The 15,834-nt window shown below is 44.4% G+C and overlaps 1 non-coding gene across 1 annotated transcript; it reads right to left on the bottom strand.

Moving 5' to 3' along the window:
* Positions 1–6,219: 6,219 nt before the first annotated feature.
* LOC141421907 (U1 spliceosomal RNA) lies at positions 6,220–6,382 on the bottom strand. Its single transcript, XR_012446597.1, has one exon. It is a non-coding gene; the product is annotated as a U1 spliceosomal RNA (small nuclear RNA).
* Between the last annotated feature and the right edge of the window lie 9,452 nt (positions 6,383–15,834).

Below are 15,834 nucleotides of genomic sequence, written 5' to 3' on the forward strand. Positions count from 1 at the left end.
ATTTATATAGTTTTAGCTGTGTTGTTGTTACTGGAAAACTGGTCCGCTGGCCTCAATGCCAATTTATCATTTACAAATAATAAGAGCCGGATTTTGAGAAAAGGAAAGAAGGTTTATTATTCATCAGATGAAGAGGAGGACAAGGAGAGTCAACCTCTCAGAGCTCTGGGGTTGCACTTCTGAGAGAAAATATCCACCTTTTAAAGGAAAGTTAGAAGCATAGTATGACTCTGTGGCTAGATGCGTGTTCACCATGGTTGTTAGATTTGATTCTTCAGGTGTTTGACACCACCTCTCTGCAGCTATATGTTTACTGGCAGGTTTTACTGCTCTGGTATTCAGTAAGAGATAAGGGTAGAAAACTCCCTGGTCTAATTGAAGAGCAAAGAGAGTTAATCTTGGATTCTCCAGCATTTAGACAAAAGGGAAAGAATGTTAGTTTAATCAACAAACAGAATAAGCTGGTCAGCAGGCAAGCTGGCTACACAAAAGTTTTTCCTTTTTGTGGTCCTGGTTACATTTTTCCCACTGTCAGCTTATTCCTTTCATTTCTATGGAAAAGAGGCATTGCGATTATTTAATTGCTTTCTTCCTCTAAATTAATTCCTGGGCCCAAGTAAGTAGTCAATGCTGCTCAGACAAAGCAGCTTTTAAGCCTCCATTACGACTCCCCACTCTGTTAGAAAATTCCTCACTCTTGAGGAAATTAGAGTGTCAGTCAACTTGGCTTTATAGGTTTTTTAGCCAATAATAAAGGGGACAACTACCTGACATACAGAAGTCCAAAATAATCCTCATTATTTATGCCAAAAACTAGAAACACCATTATAAAGCAGGATACAAGAGGGAGTAAATAATTTTATAAGTATCAAAATGACACATCTGGAGCCAGTAGAAATAGTCACTTTGTCTCAATTTAAATAGAAAGTCCTGGCCAAAATGTGTTTGCCTCTGTCAGAGATGCCTGGAGAAGGCTTTAATGCCAGATAGCAATACCTTCATAAGAACCCCTTCTTTAAACTTCTTGACTTTGGTCAACTTTTGAAAGTCATGACACAAGTGACTCCATTTGGATTCTGATCCCCCCTCCCTTTTTGAGCAATGGTTTGTGAACAATCTTCTCCAAAGGTTTTTCTGATTAGCCATCTGGTCCCTCATTACCAGCATTAGCTTTTTCCTGGATAATCTGATCTGGTCCCAGTTGGAGGGGAAGTAACAGGCAGGTCAGGTGGGAGTTAGTGCTCACAAGACCCTTGGGCCAAATGTAAGTAACAAAGAGGTTTAGAAGGAGTGGTTCTAAAATTAGAGATAAGGGCAAAATAGTTTCTGCCAGGGTATTGAGGGGGTGAGGGGGAGAGGGAGGGGGCGGAGTGGGTGGTAAGGGAGGGGGTGGGGGCAGGGGGGAGAAATGACCCAAGCCTTGTATGCACATATGAATAATAAAACAATAAAAAAAAAAAGAAGGAGTGGTTCTTAGTCCAGGCTACCTGGAATCTATTTTTAAATCTAATTCTATCTGTCTTACAGATGATGTCCCATTATTTCAAAAATGCTCAGGTGTCCTTCTGCAGAATCTTAACAGGTAACAGTTACAAAGTTTTACAAGCACAATACAAAACAAAACCCAACAAAAGAAGATAATTTAAAAATGTAATCTTGGTTAACCAATAAGCACATTACAGTCATTTTCCATGGACTTTATTGCAAATGCTCCAGAAGGATCAGAACTGCAATGACAAAAAACTTCAAATAGCCATCGTTAAAAATTTTGATAAACAGTTTAGCAACTAACAGAACAGTTTAGATATTTTCATTGTTTGCAGCACTTTAGGATAATAATTATGATTGGCAGCATTACATCAGCACCATTAACTCCTCCTTGTCACAGTTAGGAACTCATGCACAAAAATCTGCAAAAGGCTAGCATTAGTAACAGTTTTAATTTGAAGGACATCAGCTTGGTACAGCATTTCTCTAAACTTTGCATTTTAAATGGTTTTATATACTTGGAAAACACAAATACATTTAACACACAAAGGAGTCAGCAACAGCATCACAGAGGGTATATATACATGTTAATTTAGTTGCTATCCTTGGAATAAAACCTTAAATTTTTGGATAGAGAAGATAACAGGTACAGGGCACTGACAAAATTCAAAATCCTAGATTTCCCATCAGTTAACTGTGGCAGTGCAAGTGACCCCAAATAGCCTCAATTTTTAATGTCCAATTGCATCTCATATATAACAATGTTTGCCCAGCCAAAACAAATAGATGTAATCCAGTTCTCAAACAGCAGGGCTGCCCAAAATGGCAGTCCTCTCCCATTTGAATGGTATTGATCATAAGTAACAGAAATGGCAAAAGTCCTACTGACAGTTGTTCATTTTATATTTATTAAATGCACACATTTTAACTCTGCAAACATTAATAAAACATTCAGACACAGTTTTAAAAAAATAGCTCCACATATCTTTAATCACAGACACATATAGGGCACTGACTGTATTACAATCACTTAAGAATTGTTTAACCACAATTATGAGGGGGTAATTTAGAAGACTTGACATAAACAGACTCTCAAATAAACTTTTATTTAGGTATGAGGCAGTTACTCAGTATCCAAACCCTAACAAAATCAGTAAAGAACACAAGTAGATACTGATTAGGACTAAGTGTGGAGTTAGGAAATCTGGTGGCTGAGAACCACGGCCTAGATATTGATAAGGAATCATATCTCATATTGCTGACATTAATAGATGGCTTGTGATATATCGCAGAGTCTTGCTGACCTGTAACCCATAGAATCCCCCCAAATAACCATCCCACTCTGACCAGCCAAGACCAAAAAATTCCCTCCATTCAGCATGTGGAAGGAGTTGATGATGTAGAGCCCAGTGTGTGAGCGTTAATGACACACAACCCAGTTTTTCCAGGACTAATTACTCCCACTCTGCAAACCCCAATAAAAGCTTAAAGTCTCAGTTCTTCCAGCACAGTGCTCTTCCTTGTCTTTTTGTAGCACTTTCTTGTCTAGGAGGGTGCAATTTTGCTTTGCTTTGCAAAAATAAATTTCCCCTAACCTTCATATGGGAGCAGCAGCACTTCCTGTGCTCAACTGCCCACTGCCTCTTGTGTCCTTATAAACTTTTGCTTTTTATATTTGCTTGTCTTGGTATGTTCTTTTACCAACCTGCAGCCCCCAAACCCCTGAAACTTATCTTGATAAAACAAAAAATTTTTCCTTCAAGCCATTTTTTCAAATATTATCAAGAATGGAACATTTTTCTTGTTCTTATGGATATAGAAAATTAGGGTCTAATTTAACATCAGTACATTCAGTTTTGACCTTAGAAAATCTTTTAGGTAACTCTTAGATTATAGTCAATTTAATCACTCATGTAAGCTTTTATAAGCTCCATCTTTTATACATAGAGACTTGCTATGCACTTTCAAGAGTTCCGGAAATTTCTGGTGACTTGTCCTTTCCTTCATCTTTTTTTTTCCATTTTGGAACAATCCCTTAGGACAAAGCTTACTTTAAAAAATCTTTTCTCATTCAAAAGCATTTTCTTTTCCCTTTCACTTTCTTTTTCAAAAAAAAAAAATTCCCAATACCTTTGTATATCTCTTGTACTTGGTGATTCTTTTCTGTCTCTTCCTTCTAACTTGCATTTTAAAATAACTTTTGTATAACTTTTCAACTTAGACAAGATTGTTTTCCCCAGTAAAATACTCTTTGTATCCTTATATTTTTATGAAAAAGCAGAAAGAAAGCAATCTTAAAACTGTTTCCCTGTACAAACACATTTTACAGAATGTACAATTGTAATAGACCCATATTTTATAAATCCCAAATCACATTATTACAGAATGAAACAGGTTAAGGTAATTCCCCCTCAAATACCCAAAATCCAAGACTGGGATCCAAAATCCCATCTGCAGACTGTTGCTTGAGTTTAAAACGAACCTCTTACTCCCCACCACAGTCTGAGACCTAGAGTTAATTCCTGAGTGCCTGCACCGTAGTCAGACCTGACTGAGATAAGAACTTGACATGTTATTTGAGGAGATAAGAGATTTCACATATTTACTTTATAATAGTAGATTAAGAACCATCCTAAAGATGTTTGCACACATACACACAAAGATGTTTTAATTTAGGCATGCCAAAATTGTCAGTTTAAGCATATATTTTTACTTTTCATAGAATGAAAAACATGAAGATTGGCCACAAGAACAAGTCAGTTGTATCCTGGAATTCTGGGGATAAAGGAAGTTTTTGCCCAATCCTTAACAGACTAATGCATTAAAAGAAACTCATATAAATAATTATATTAATTTGAGTACTCTCAGATCTTTAGCTATAGGCTAATTACAACTGTTCCTGGGTTGTAACAAGATGATCTCTGGATTCTTTATTCTTATGCAAATCAGAGCAGATCTCTTTAAATTTCCAAGGTTTCTAGAATTGTTTCTACTTTATATTCTTCTCTGACTACTGACTTAGAGCATCCTGAGTTATCACTCTTGCCCTTTATTTCTCATCTTCCCATGTGGGCATAAAAGGGGTACAAAGAAGCTGAGTCTGGCAGCTGTATTCAGCCAGGAAGCCAATCCCACGGCTGGACACCTGAAGGAGGAAGACATCTGCCTATAGAGTTGGGCCACCGTGCAAGCTGCCTGGGCTGGTATGATGGACATGCAAGGAGTTATTTTCTGCTTCCATACTGAACTGTTGTCTGTTGAGGAGGAGCAGGAGTCAGAGGGTGGAGAAAGGGAGGCATCATAGAGTCCATCTGGTGGGCCTGAGTTTCAGGATGGCCTTTGTGGTGAGTGAGACCTGGGACTCCTGCCCTGAGTCCTCCTCCTCTTCCATCCTGAGCTCTCTGGTCCTTCCCAGCAACCCTCCTTTTCCTTTATCCTTCTGAGAGTCATGCAGAGCTCTCTTCAGACCTGTAGACCTGCAGACTGCCTTAACTGAAGTCTGACCTAGCGGCAGTAAGGAACCTCCTTGCATCTCATTGTTTCCAGCAGGCCCCACAAGATTTTCCTAAAGGGCTTTCAAATGGAATACATATTGTGTTTCTCATACCAGACAAACAAACAAGCAAGCAAGCAAGGAAGCAAACAAACAACCAGGTGGGAATTTCTCCCCCAGAACCAAGGCCAACAGATGGGAATCTTTAGCAGAAGCCAGAAAGGGGATACAAGTTACCCCAAAACCAAATGGAGATCTTTAACAAAAGAAACATCAGATGGGAGCAACAACCCCCACTCAAAATCAAATGGAGAAAGGACTCCAGATTCCCTAGTCTCTTTCAACCCAGTATTTCCACTCTAAAAATGGCATCAACAAATTTCACCTTTCAAGGGACTGGATGAAGATCCCAGCAGGACCTTCCCAAACAGGTGGAGTTGGTTTCTAGGTATGTGGGCCCTGAGACTTACCTGTTTTGACCAAGGTGTCACAACTTCTTACAAAGCCCTTTTCCTTTTCCCCAGTATTATTCAAACAGCTACAGTTCCTGTTCTTGGTTCTTGGAGAAGACAATGGGAGTTCCCTGGAGTTAACCATACCCAGCAGCTGCTGGGAATCTTCCCCTAGCCTCCCCGCCCCCCACCCCATGCACTCACCAGCACCTCTGCTAAAATCCAGCCAGAGTTCAACCCAGGGGCCTCAATACTCAAAGGAATGAGGAAACCTGTGAGTCTCATCTGGGTCACCAGTTTTGCTACCAGAAGACTGGTGCCCTGGTGTCAATGCCAATTTACCATCTACAAATAATGACAGCAGGGTTTTGAGAAGAGTTTATTATTCTTCAGATGAAGAGGGGAACAGGGAGAATCAACTTCTCAGAGCTCTGTCATCCCACTTCTGAAAGAAAATGTTTGCCTTTTAAACATTTTAAATGGGTTCAGCTTGACTATGTGACTAGATGAATATTTACCACGATTGCTGGACTTGATTCTTCACTGCTCTGAATCCTATGTTTACTGATAGGTTTTACTGCTCTGGTGGTCAGTAAGAGAGAAGAGGTAAAAGACTGCCTGGTCTAATTGAAGAGCAAAGAGAGTTAATATTGGATTCTCTAGCATTTAGACAAAGAGGGAAAGAATGTCAGTTCAATAAACAAACAGAATAAACCGGCCAGCAAGCAAGCTGGTCAGTATATTTTTTACACAAAAAGTTTTTCCTTTTTTTTTTTTTTTAATTTACAGGGGAGAGCACAAATGCAGTCCCCACTACCACAAATTATGCAGTTGAGTTTCCCACATTTGAGGAAATTGCAGGGGTCAGCACATCCAGAGTACAATGGATAAGCCTAGCCCTGGGAAAACCACCTTCGTGATCATGGTATCTCCCCTGCCAGATAAGTATAAGTTTTTCCTTTTTGTGGTCCTGGTTACATTGTCATGATTGTCACAAGATTTTTGCAGTCCTATCAGAATTCCCTGATAAGAGAAAAGGAAGGACAAATCATTGCCTCAGCTTCCCAATTTCCAGGCATATCAAGGAACTTCAAATCCACAACAAAAAGCATTTTGAGGGATTTCACAAAAAAGGGAAACTCACAAAGTGCAAGTTTAGCAAAGATTTATTTAGTAAAGCAGGAGAAAACAGAGAGAAATAGAAAGGAAGAAAGAAGCACTCTCTCACATTCAGAGGGTGGGAGCAGAGGGGCTCAAAATGGTGGCCCTGGTCCTAGATGTAGTTATGGCTTCTGAGCTGGGGGAATTGCAGCTTGAATCCTTACTTAGACATGATGAGATCATTTTCCTAGATGCCCCAATCATTTTGCTATGTATGTTTTGGAGCATGGAGACAGTGGGTCAATTACTCAAACCATAGAGATGATGAGTCTAAGATGGGTCTTGTTATTACTCCAGACATGGGAACAAGGAGCCACTGGTGAGCCTGTAATTATTACAATTATGGAGACAATGGGTGTAACATTTTGAGAGTCCATTCACCAGACATGCCTGGGGCTCCCCATACAACCAAAATGATCACAACTCACTTAACATCTAAAAGAAGGGTTGTTGGAGGGAATGCTTGTTGTTCTCAGTGATTTTTCAGCTTTACATCCTTGAGTCTGATTGTTTTTGGGGGTTCGTTGAAATGGGGTCTCATAAGCTATTTCCCTGGGGCTGGATTTGAACTGGGATTCTCCTTATCTCTGCCTCCTGAGTAGTTAAGATTACCTGGTGTGAACCTCAGGAGCCCAACTGATCTTAATATTTAAAATTATTTCTAATTTCCATGTCACCTTGTTCCTTCTTTCCTGCCTTAATGATAAACATTGCTGTAAGAAAACATCCCTTAACCTATATATGAGAAAAATTCTGACAAGTGAAATTTCTGAGTCACAAATTGTTTAATTTTCTTTTTTTTTTTCAAATTGTCTAATTTTCCATCAAAAAGTTTGCACCAATTTACAGTTCATCCCAATGGTGTATTAATATGGCACTTCCTCTTATCATTAGCAATACCAGGCTTGGTATTTTTTTCCCTCAGAATAGCTCACAAAACAGCCAAGTATATCTCAGTAAAAGCAGAAGGTAATGCAATGCTAGTTCTGTGGACTGTCTTCTCACATGACTCCATAAACCACAACTAGCTGACGGAAAGGATCCCAATGAGACAACTAGGCGTGTAACTCTTGATACATTCACCAATATGTTATATGGAAAACATTATGCTTTAAAAACACAATTTAAGTTTAAGAGAGGTGCAAGTATTTTCATATCTTTAGTGGTTATTTGCAGGTATGTGTGCATGTGTGTGTGTGTGTACTGCCTACTCATATTCATTGCTTTTTAAAAAATTGTTCATTTTTTAACATACTTTTAATTTATTTTTATTGTTGCACTGAGTTGGTGTACATTGTGGCATTTACAAATGTTCTTACTGTTAGGAAAAACACCACACAAAGAAAACTCACGAGAAAACTCACGTCCGAGGGGAGGGTTGAATGGCAGGTACGAGATACTGCAGAAAGAAGAAAGGACAAAAGGGAAGGGGTTCAGGCCAGGCATGGCCTTTTATAGGAGAGGGAGGGTAAGGGGTTGGCGCATACGCCGGGGGCCCTGATGGAGGTGGAGCTTGAGTGGAGCTTGTTTTTGGGAGCGCGGGAAACCTTGTTAAGGGGGAGGGAATGGCTCCATTTTCCATGAGGTGCCGCTAATTTATAAAATGGCGGCATTATTGTTCTATCATTCCTCCGTTTTTCTTTAATAATAATGAAGATAGGGACTGAGGATCAGGAATTGGGGCGAGCATCGGTCTCTTTAGCTGCTTCCTGCTGGCAGGGGGAGTTGTATGGAGTGGGATCCTCAGGCTCTTGTGGCGTCCTGGATGGGGTCTTCACAGTAGTTTTCTGGGCAGTTTTGGAGAGGTTGGTATTCCTGGAAGTACAACTGGTTAAATTTTTGGTTAGCAATAGCAGACATATGGTCTAAAAGAAATCCTTGTATTGTTCTTATGATACAAGGGAGGAAGCTTAAGAACAGGAGAACAAGAAATACAGGCATTAGGATGGGCATTAACCAGGAGAACCACTGCAAAATGTTCCCTAGAGGATTCCAAGAGTCCTCCAATTCCCTTCTCCGTTTTTCTAATTGTTCTTGGAGTTGCCTAATTTTATTTTTTACTACTCCCAACTGGTTAACATAGAAGCAGCACTCCTCTTGCAAAAATAGTCAGAGACCACCCTTTTCTGCAGTGAGCAAGTCAAGGCCTTGTCAGTTTTGGAGTACAACTGAGGCTAGGGAGTCAAGTTGTTTTTGTAGGGTTAGGATAGATTCGGCTGCCATTTGAAGATCACTTATCAATTGATTAGAGAGTTTTGTGTAGTAGTGGATAGAAGTCCCTATTCCCGCAGCCCCCGTTCCCATGGCAGCTGTTATTCCCAGGGTGGCTAACAAGGGAATGGCCTGGATTGCCTGTTTTGATAGAAGATGTGTGGTGAGGGGGATGGGTAGGTCCTGATCTTCTGTAATAATGTCCATGTCAGGGACCAAAAATACCAGAGTGCAGATGCCCTTCCAGGCTTGGGGTAAACAGGGGTATACACTCTGACCGCATAAAAAAAGAGTCCTGGGAATGGGGGCACAACAGATATTGTTCCCGGTTTTGTTGGCTGCCCTAGTAGTGTGACTTTTTTTGTCACCAGGGAATCTACCTTGACTATCCCTGAGGAACTCTGTAGGCAGAGAGGGGCTGGCTGGAAGAGGGGAACTGGGGAAAGGGTGGAGGCAGTGGGCCTTTTGGTGAAGGAACAGTTTAAGGTAAGAGGTGTTGAAATATTTATGGGGCTGGTGATGACCTGAGAAGGGCCAGTTCGCTGACACATCCAACAACCACGGGCTAGAGTAGGATTAGTGTGTAGTTGATGAGTAGTTGATGAGTGGTATTTATGACCTGGAGGAGAAGGGTTTCAGAAAGGGACAGTGTTTGTAAAGGAATTTTGAGAGGCTTTCTGGTGGGAAAGAATAGGTTGTCAAGAACCTGAGGTACCTGGGTGCGGAGGACCTTCTTGTATGCCTGACCCTGGACTCCTCCTCCATCAGACATACCATAATGTGTGAGCTCAGTCCAGCACACTTCTTGCCCATGATTTCCAAAGCAAGTATAGCCCGCGTTGCTGCCTTTACTCCTTGCAGTCCAGTGTGGTTTGCCCCACATTGTACATGGGGTAGCTGTATCGTAGCAAGCCCTGTGCTGGTATGAATAAGATGAGGTGCATGGGCAGTGGGGAATTTTGGGGCTCACAAGGGTACAGGTCATAAGAAAGAAGAGAGCACAAAGAGTAAGGTGCACAGGGTGAGGTATCCAAAACAGAGAGCTGCGCGATGGGGCCATCTCCACTCAGGGAGAGAAGTTACCCACAGGCCAATACTCAGGAGGGAAGGGACAAGGACAAGAATTACTCACAGGAAGGGATGGAGTGGAAGCATAAGTGGAGTGGTTTACAGTAAAGCAAAGAGTATGTTGGAAAGTGAGTAGATTGCTTCAGGAGTAAAGTCTGAGAGAGTACCTTGGAGATGTAGGTAGGTTATCCAATCTATGAAGTAAGGGAATCGAAAGTATGAAAAAGGAGGGAGGCTGATTATACTAGGGGGGTGGGAAATCTAAAACCTCAGAGTAGAGTGTATATAGGAAAGAGTAAAAGCATGGGCAGGAACTGACAGGAAAGAATGGGAGGGGGAAGTATAAAGAGTGAGTAGGTGAGATGCCAGGTCCCCAGGCATAGGGCTCCTGCCTATGCCTTGGGAGTCTCCTTGAGTGTGTCTCTGTCTTCTGGGATCTTGGGAAGGCAGGAGATCTTTATTTTTGTTGGTCCTGTAAGAAGAGATTGGTAGGTCTTTTGTGGGGCTGCCAATTTTAGATTTTGAACATGTACCCAGAAGGGAAATCCTGCTAGCTTAGCAGCAGCCGTGGGTGTAGTGAGGATGACCTTAAATGGGCCTCTCCACTTTTCCTGCAGGTGGCTGGGTGTAGCTGTACTGTTCAGATAAACTAGATCTCCCATTTGGAGGGTGGGAGTTATTTTGATGGTGTCGGAGGGCTGTGGTAACTGATCATGAGCATGTGACCAAAGGAGAGAGTGAAGAAAAGTGAGGAGAGGATTGAGGAGAGTGGGGGGAATGTTAGGGGGTTCTGGCTGAACCATGATAGGGAGGAGTGGATGGCCATAGAGGAGCTCGAAGGGGCTGAGCATGAGTGGTCTTTTAGAGAGGGCCCGGAGGTGGAGAAGGACTAGGGGTAGGAGCTTTGTCCAGTCTAGGTGAAGCTCGAGGGAGAGTTTGGTGAGAGTATTTTTTAGTGTGTGATTGGCACGTTCGACTTTACCTGAAGATTGGGGGTAATAGGGAATGTGAAACCACCAGTGAATATTTAAGGCTTGTGCCAATTTTTGGGAAATAGAGGAAACAAACTCAGGCCCGTTGTCTGACTGGATAGAGGCTGGGAGACCAAATCGTGGGATTATGTCTGTGACTAAAATTGTTGTTACTGTGGAGGCCTTTTTATTGGTCATAGGGAAGGCCTCCACCCATCCCATGAAGGTGTCTACCAATACCAGGAGGTACTTCATCCTCTTTACTGGAGGCATATGTGTGAAGTCCACCTGCCAATCCACAGCAGAGAGACATCCCCTGGCTTGGTGGGTAGGAAAGGGAGAAGGCCTAATATTGGAGTTGGGGTTTGTGCGCTGGCAAATTGAGCAGGATTGGGTAATCTGTTTAAGGTATTGTATGTCTCCTGGAGATAGGGAAAGGGATTGGTGGAGAAAGGTGTAAAGAGCATGAAGATTAGGATGAGAAAGTGTATGTAAATAGGAGAGAAGAATTTTAACTTCAGAAGGGGGGAGAGAAAGTTTAGTGAGAGGAGGGGAGGAAGCTGGGGTAAGGGGGTACATGGCCAATTGGGGTGCAGTTTGGAGGGCTGCTCGCTTGGCCTCTGTATCCGCTCGGTTATCTCCTCTGGTAATTATGGAGGAGTCAGTCTGGTGGGCTTTGCAATGAGTAATGCCCACTCGGGAAGGGAAGCGTGAAGCCTCTAAGACCTGGGCTATTAAGGCAGCATTGATAATGGGAGAACCTCTTGTAGTTAGGAATCCCCTTTCCTTCCAGATAGTGGAGTGGGACAGTAAAGTGTGAAAGGCATACTTAGAGTCAGTATAAATGTTGACAGTTTTGTCTTTTGCCAGAGTTAGAGCTCTGGCCAGGGCAGTCAGTTCTGCCTTCTGGAAGTAGTGCCCAAAGGGAGAGGATGTGCCTCAATGATGGCAGAATCAGACACAATGGCATATCCAGCTCTTCACTGTCCATTGTGAATGAAGGAGCTGCCATCAATGAACCAAGTGTAGTCAGCTTGAGAAAGGGTGCTCTCCTGAATGTGGTCTGGGCAGGGAAGGAGCTCTTCAAGGACCTCAGGGCAGGAGTGAACTAGGGGTGTTGAAGACAGAGGAAGAAGAGTAGCTGGGTTAAGTGGGGGACACAAAATGAAAGTTAGAGTGGGATCCTCAACCAAGGCCACCTGGAGGGATAGGATACGAGAGGGGGGCATGGAGTAAAGTCCCTTATATGTGAGGAGTTCCGAGAGGCTATGGGGGGAGTAAACAGTAAGGGGGGACCCAAAGGTAAGTTTTTTTGCTTTCCTGGATCAAGAGAGAGGCAGCAGCCCTGAGGCATGGGGCCCATCTCCTGGTTGTGGGGTCTAACTGTTTGGAGAGGTATGCTACTGGAGCGAAGGAGGGCCCTATGTTGTGTCCCAGAACTCCTAGGGCAAACCCTTGCCTCTCAGATACATAAAGGAAGAAGAAGGGACGAGTGAGGTCCGGTAAGCGAAGTGCTGGGGTTTGTAATAGGGCTTGTAAGAGGGTTTTAAAATGACCTGACACAGGCTGAGAGGGGTCCAGGGGCTCTTGAATGGAACCCTTGGATGCCCCATATAGAGGTTTGGCCATTAGACTGAAGTTGGGTACCCAGGCTCTGAGATAGCCAGCCAGGCCAAGAAAGGAGAGAACTTCAGCCTTAATGGTGGGGACAGGGAGAGAGGCTAGCAAGGCCTTATGATCTATGGTGATAGCCTTATGAGTAGGGGAGACAGATAGGCCCAGGTAAGTTACTTGGGTGAGAGACAGTTGAGCCTTGTTAAGGGACACCTGGTATCCCTTTTTCCCAGAAAATTAAGCAGGAGGGCAGTGTGTTGTTGGCTATCCTTGAGAGCGAGGGGCTGCAGAGCAGGAGATCATCTACATACTGGAGGAGTTTACTTGGGGAGAGATGGAGGGTAAGGAGATCCCTAGCCAGAGCTTGGCCAAAGAGGTGGAGACTGTCCTGGAACCCCTGAGGCAGAACAGTCCAGGTCAGTTGTTGGGAAGTATGAGAATCTGGATCAGTCTAGGTGAAGGCAAAGAGATTTTGGGACTGTGGGTGGACAGGGATAGTGAAGAAAGCATCTTTTAGGTCCAGGACTGTGAAATGGGTGGTGGTACTGGGGATGAGAGACAGGAGAGTGTAGGGGTTGAGTACCACCGGGTGTATAGGAGTCACTGCTGCATTGATTAGGCAGAGGTACTGTACCAGCCGATAAGACCCATTGGGCTTTTTTACAGGCAGAATAGGAATGTTATGGGGGAGTGGGTTGGGCAAAGAAGGCCCTTAGAGAGAAGCTCTAAGATGATAGGCTTTAATCCCTGTAAGTGGATTAGAGAGATGTGATATTGAGGTTGGTTTGGGAAAACACAGGGGTCCTTGAGAATAATAAAGATTGGCTCATGATGGGTAGCGACTGCAGTGTTCTGGAGGTCCCACACAATGGCATCTACCAGTGTAGCAGGTAAGGGCAAGGGGTTGGGAGGGGCTTGTGGAAGCAGGGCACCCATGACGGCAAGGAGGGGCTGAAAGGATGGAGACAAGGGGTTAATGGGTCGCGGCTTAAAAGGGGGGTGGGTGTAAGGTGAGAGTGGCCTAGAATTTTGACAAAATGTCCCTTCCCAAGAGTGGGGTGGGGCAATTAGGGAGGACTAGGAAGGAGTGAGTAAAAAGTGTATCTCCCAGTACGCAGGTTAGAGGAAAAGTCATTAGGGGCTGGGTAGGTGGAGGGGTGAGTTCCCCCACCCCGACTATGGAGGTTAAAGAAGGCTTGGTAGGTCCCCAGAACTCCGGCAAGGCAGAAAAAGTGGTGCTGGTATCCAGGAGGAGAGAGATAGGCCTACTGTCAATAATGGCCATTACCCTGGGCTCCTGTGAAGTTATGGTCATTGGGCCTGGAAGTCCTGGGCTTCCTCAGTCATCAGCCGCAGTCACCAGTCCTAAAAGATCAGTTAGGGAGGAGGTACAGTGGGGGGGCTTAGACCCTCCACCTTGAGGGATGGAGGGGCAGTCCATCGCCCAGTGGCCCTCCTGTTTGCACTTGGGACATGGTCCCGGTGGGCGGCGTGGTTTAGGACAAGCACGGGCCCAGTGTCCCTCAAGGCCACACCGAAAACTTGGGCCGGGAGGTGTCCGGGATTTTCCCTGGCCTCAGGAGTTAGAGGTCGGAGACTTTTGTCGGAGGGCTTGTGCCAACATCTGGAATTTAGCCTTATCTCTCCTCTCCTTATCAGCCCTTTGTTGTTCTTCTCGGTAATTATAGACTTTGAAGGCCACATTTAAAATTTCAGCCTGTGGAGTCTGAGGGCCATTTTCTAGGCTTTTAAGTTTTTTTTCTGATATCTGGGCTGACTGGGAGATAAAGTGGGTCTTAAGGATAATTGTCCCATCCTCAGTTTCAGGGTCAACTTCTGTATGGTGTCGTAGCACCTCTGTGAGCTGGGACAAGAAGCTAGCTGGATTTTCCTCTTTTTCTTGTTGGATTTCTCTGAGCTTATCAAAATTAACAACCTTTTGGGCTGACTTTTTTTTTTTTTGGTGGTGCTGAGGTTTGAACTCAGGGCCTCATGATTGCTAGGCAACCACTCTACTACCTGAGCCACTCCACCAGCAGGGCCGACTTTTTTTAATCCCACCACTAAACAGGTAACCATCTGATCCCTAAGCATTCTGTCACTGGTTTGGTAATTCCAATGAGGCTCTTCAGTAGGGATTGCTGTAGCTCCTACAGGATGGGTGGGGGTGGTGCGATGGACCTCATCTGCATGTGCCCTAGCCGAATCCCAGACCTGTTGTTTCTCCTCTGGAAGGAGGGTGGAGGAAAGAATGAGATAGATGTCATGCCAAGTAAGGTCATAGGATTGAGCCAAGTATTGAAATTCCTTAACATAAGAATCAGGGTTAGTGGTAAAGGAGCCAAGGCACTTTTCTATCTGAGAGAGGTCAGCGAGAGAAAAGGGGACATGGACCCTCACAATGCCTTCCGCTCCAGCCACTTCCTGGAGAGGGTAGATGGAAACTGGCTGACTGGGGGGTCCGTGAGAGTGAGTGTGAGGGGGTGCTCATGGGATCCTGTGGTCCCAGGTGGATGGAAGGGCGGGGGGGGGGGGAAGGAGGGGTGGGAGGAGGAGCAGGAGGAGGAGTGGAAGGAGGAGCAGAAGGAGGGGCAGGAGGAGAAGTGGAAGGAAGAATGGAAGGAGGAGTGGGAGGAGGGGTGGGAGCCGATGGCTGAACAATGGAAGCCCGTCTTTGATAAGGTGGAGGCTCGTTAGCAGGGTTGAAAGAAGGGAAAGCTTCAGATTCAGGAGGGGATTCAGAGAAGGATTTGGCTGGTTTTGAGACTGGTTTAGAAGCTAGTAGGACCTGTGCAGGGGAACAGGAGGTACAGAGGGAAAGTTTGGTGCGGAGATAAGAAAAGGATTGGAGGTAGAGAAGTTCTTTCCATTTACCAGCATGCTCACAGAAATTGTATAAATCCCTTAAAATACTGGGATTGAAAGTGCCATTAAGTGGCCATTTGGAGGCATTGTCCAGTGGATATTGGGTCCGGGCCTGATTACAGAGAAAAATGAGCTTTCCTGGCTTAAGATCAGGTGTGAGGCGTAGGGGCCCAAGGTTGGCCAGGAGACATCCCAATGGGGAGTCTGAGGGAATTTTGGAAGGTCCAACCCCCATGGTGAGGCCTGACCTGAGGAGAGATATGGTAGGCATCCCCAAAATACCAGGTCCTCAGGAGAGAGAGAGAGAGATGTGGAACATACCACCCCGAGGGAACGTCTTCACCACGGTAGGGAGACCACAGTCCCTAGTGGGGAACCTGGTTCCTGGGACAAAAGCGAGCTGAGAAAAAGAGAGAGAGAGAGAGAGAGAGAGAGAGAGATCACAGCTCTGCGTGGGAGGAGGACTTACCGAGGAAGAGAGGACCTTGAGAGAAGATTGGCCGGTGGTGGA

The sequence above is a fragment of the Castor canadensis genome, chromosome 3 (genome assembly GCF_047511655.1).
Source record: "Castor canadensis chromosome 3, mCasCan1.hap1v2, whole genome shotgun sequence".
NCBI classification, from domain to species: domain Eukaryota; kingdom Metazoa; phylum Chordata; class Mammalia; order Rodentia; family Castoridae; genus Castor; species Castor canadensis.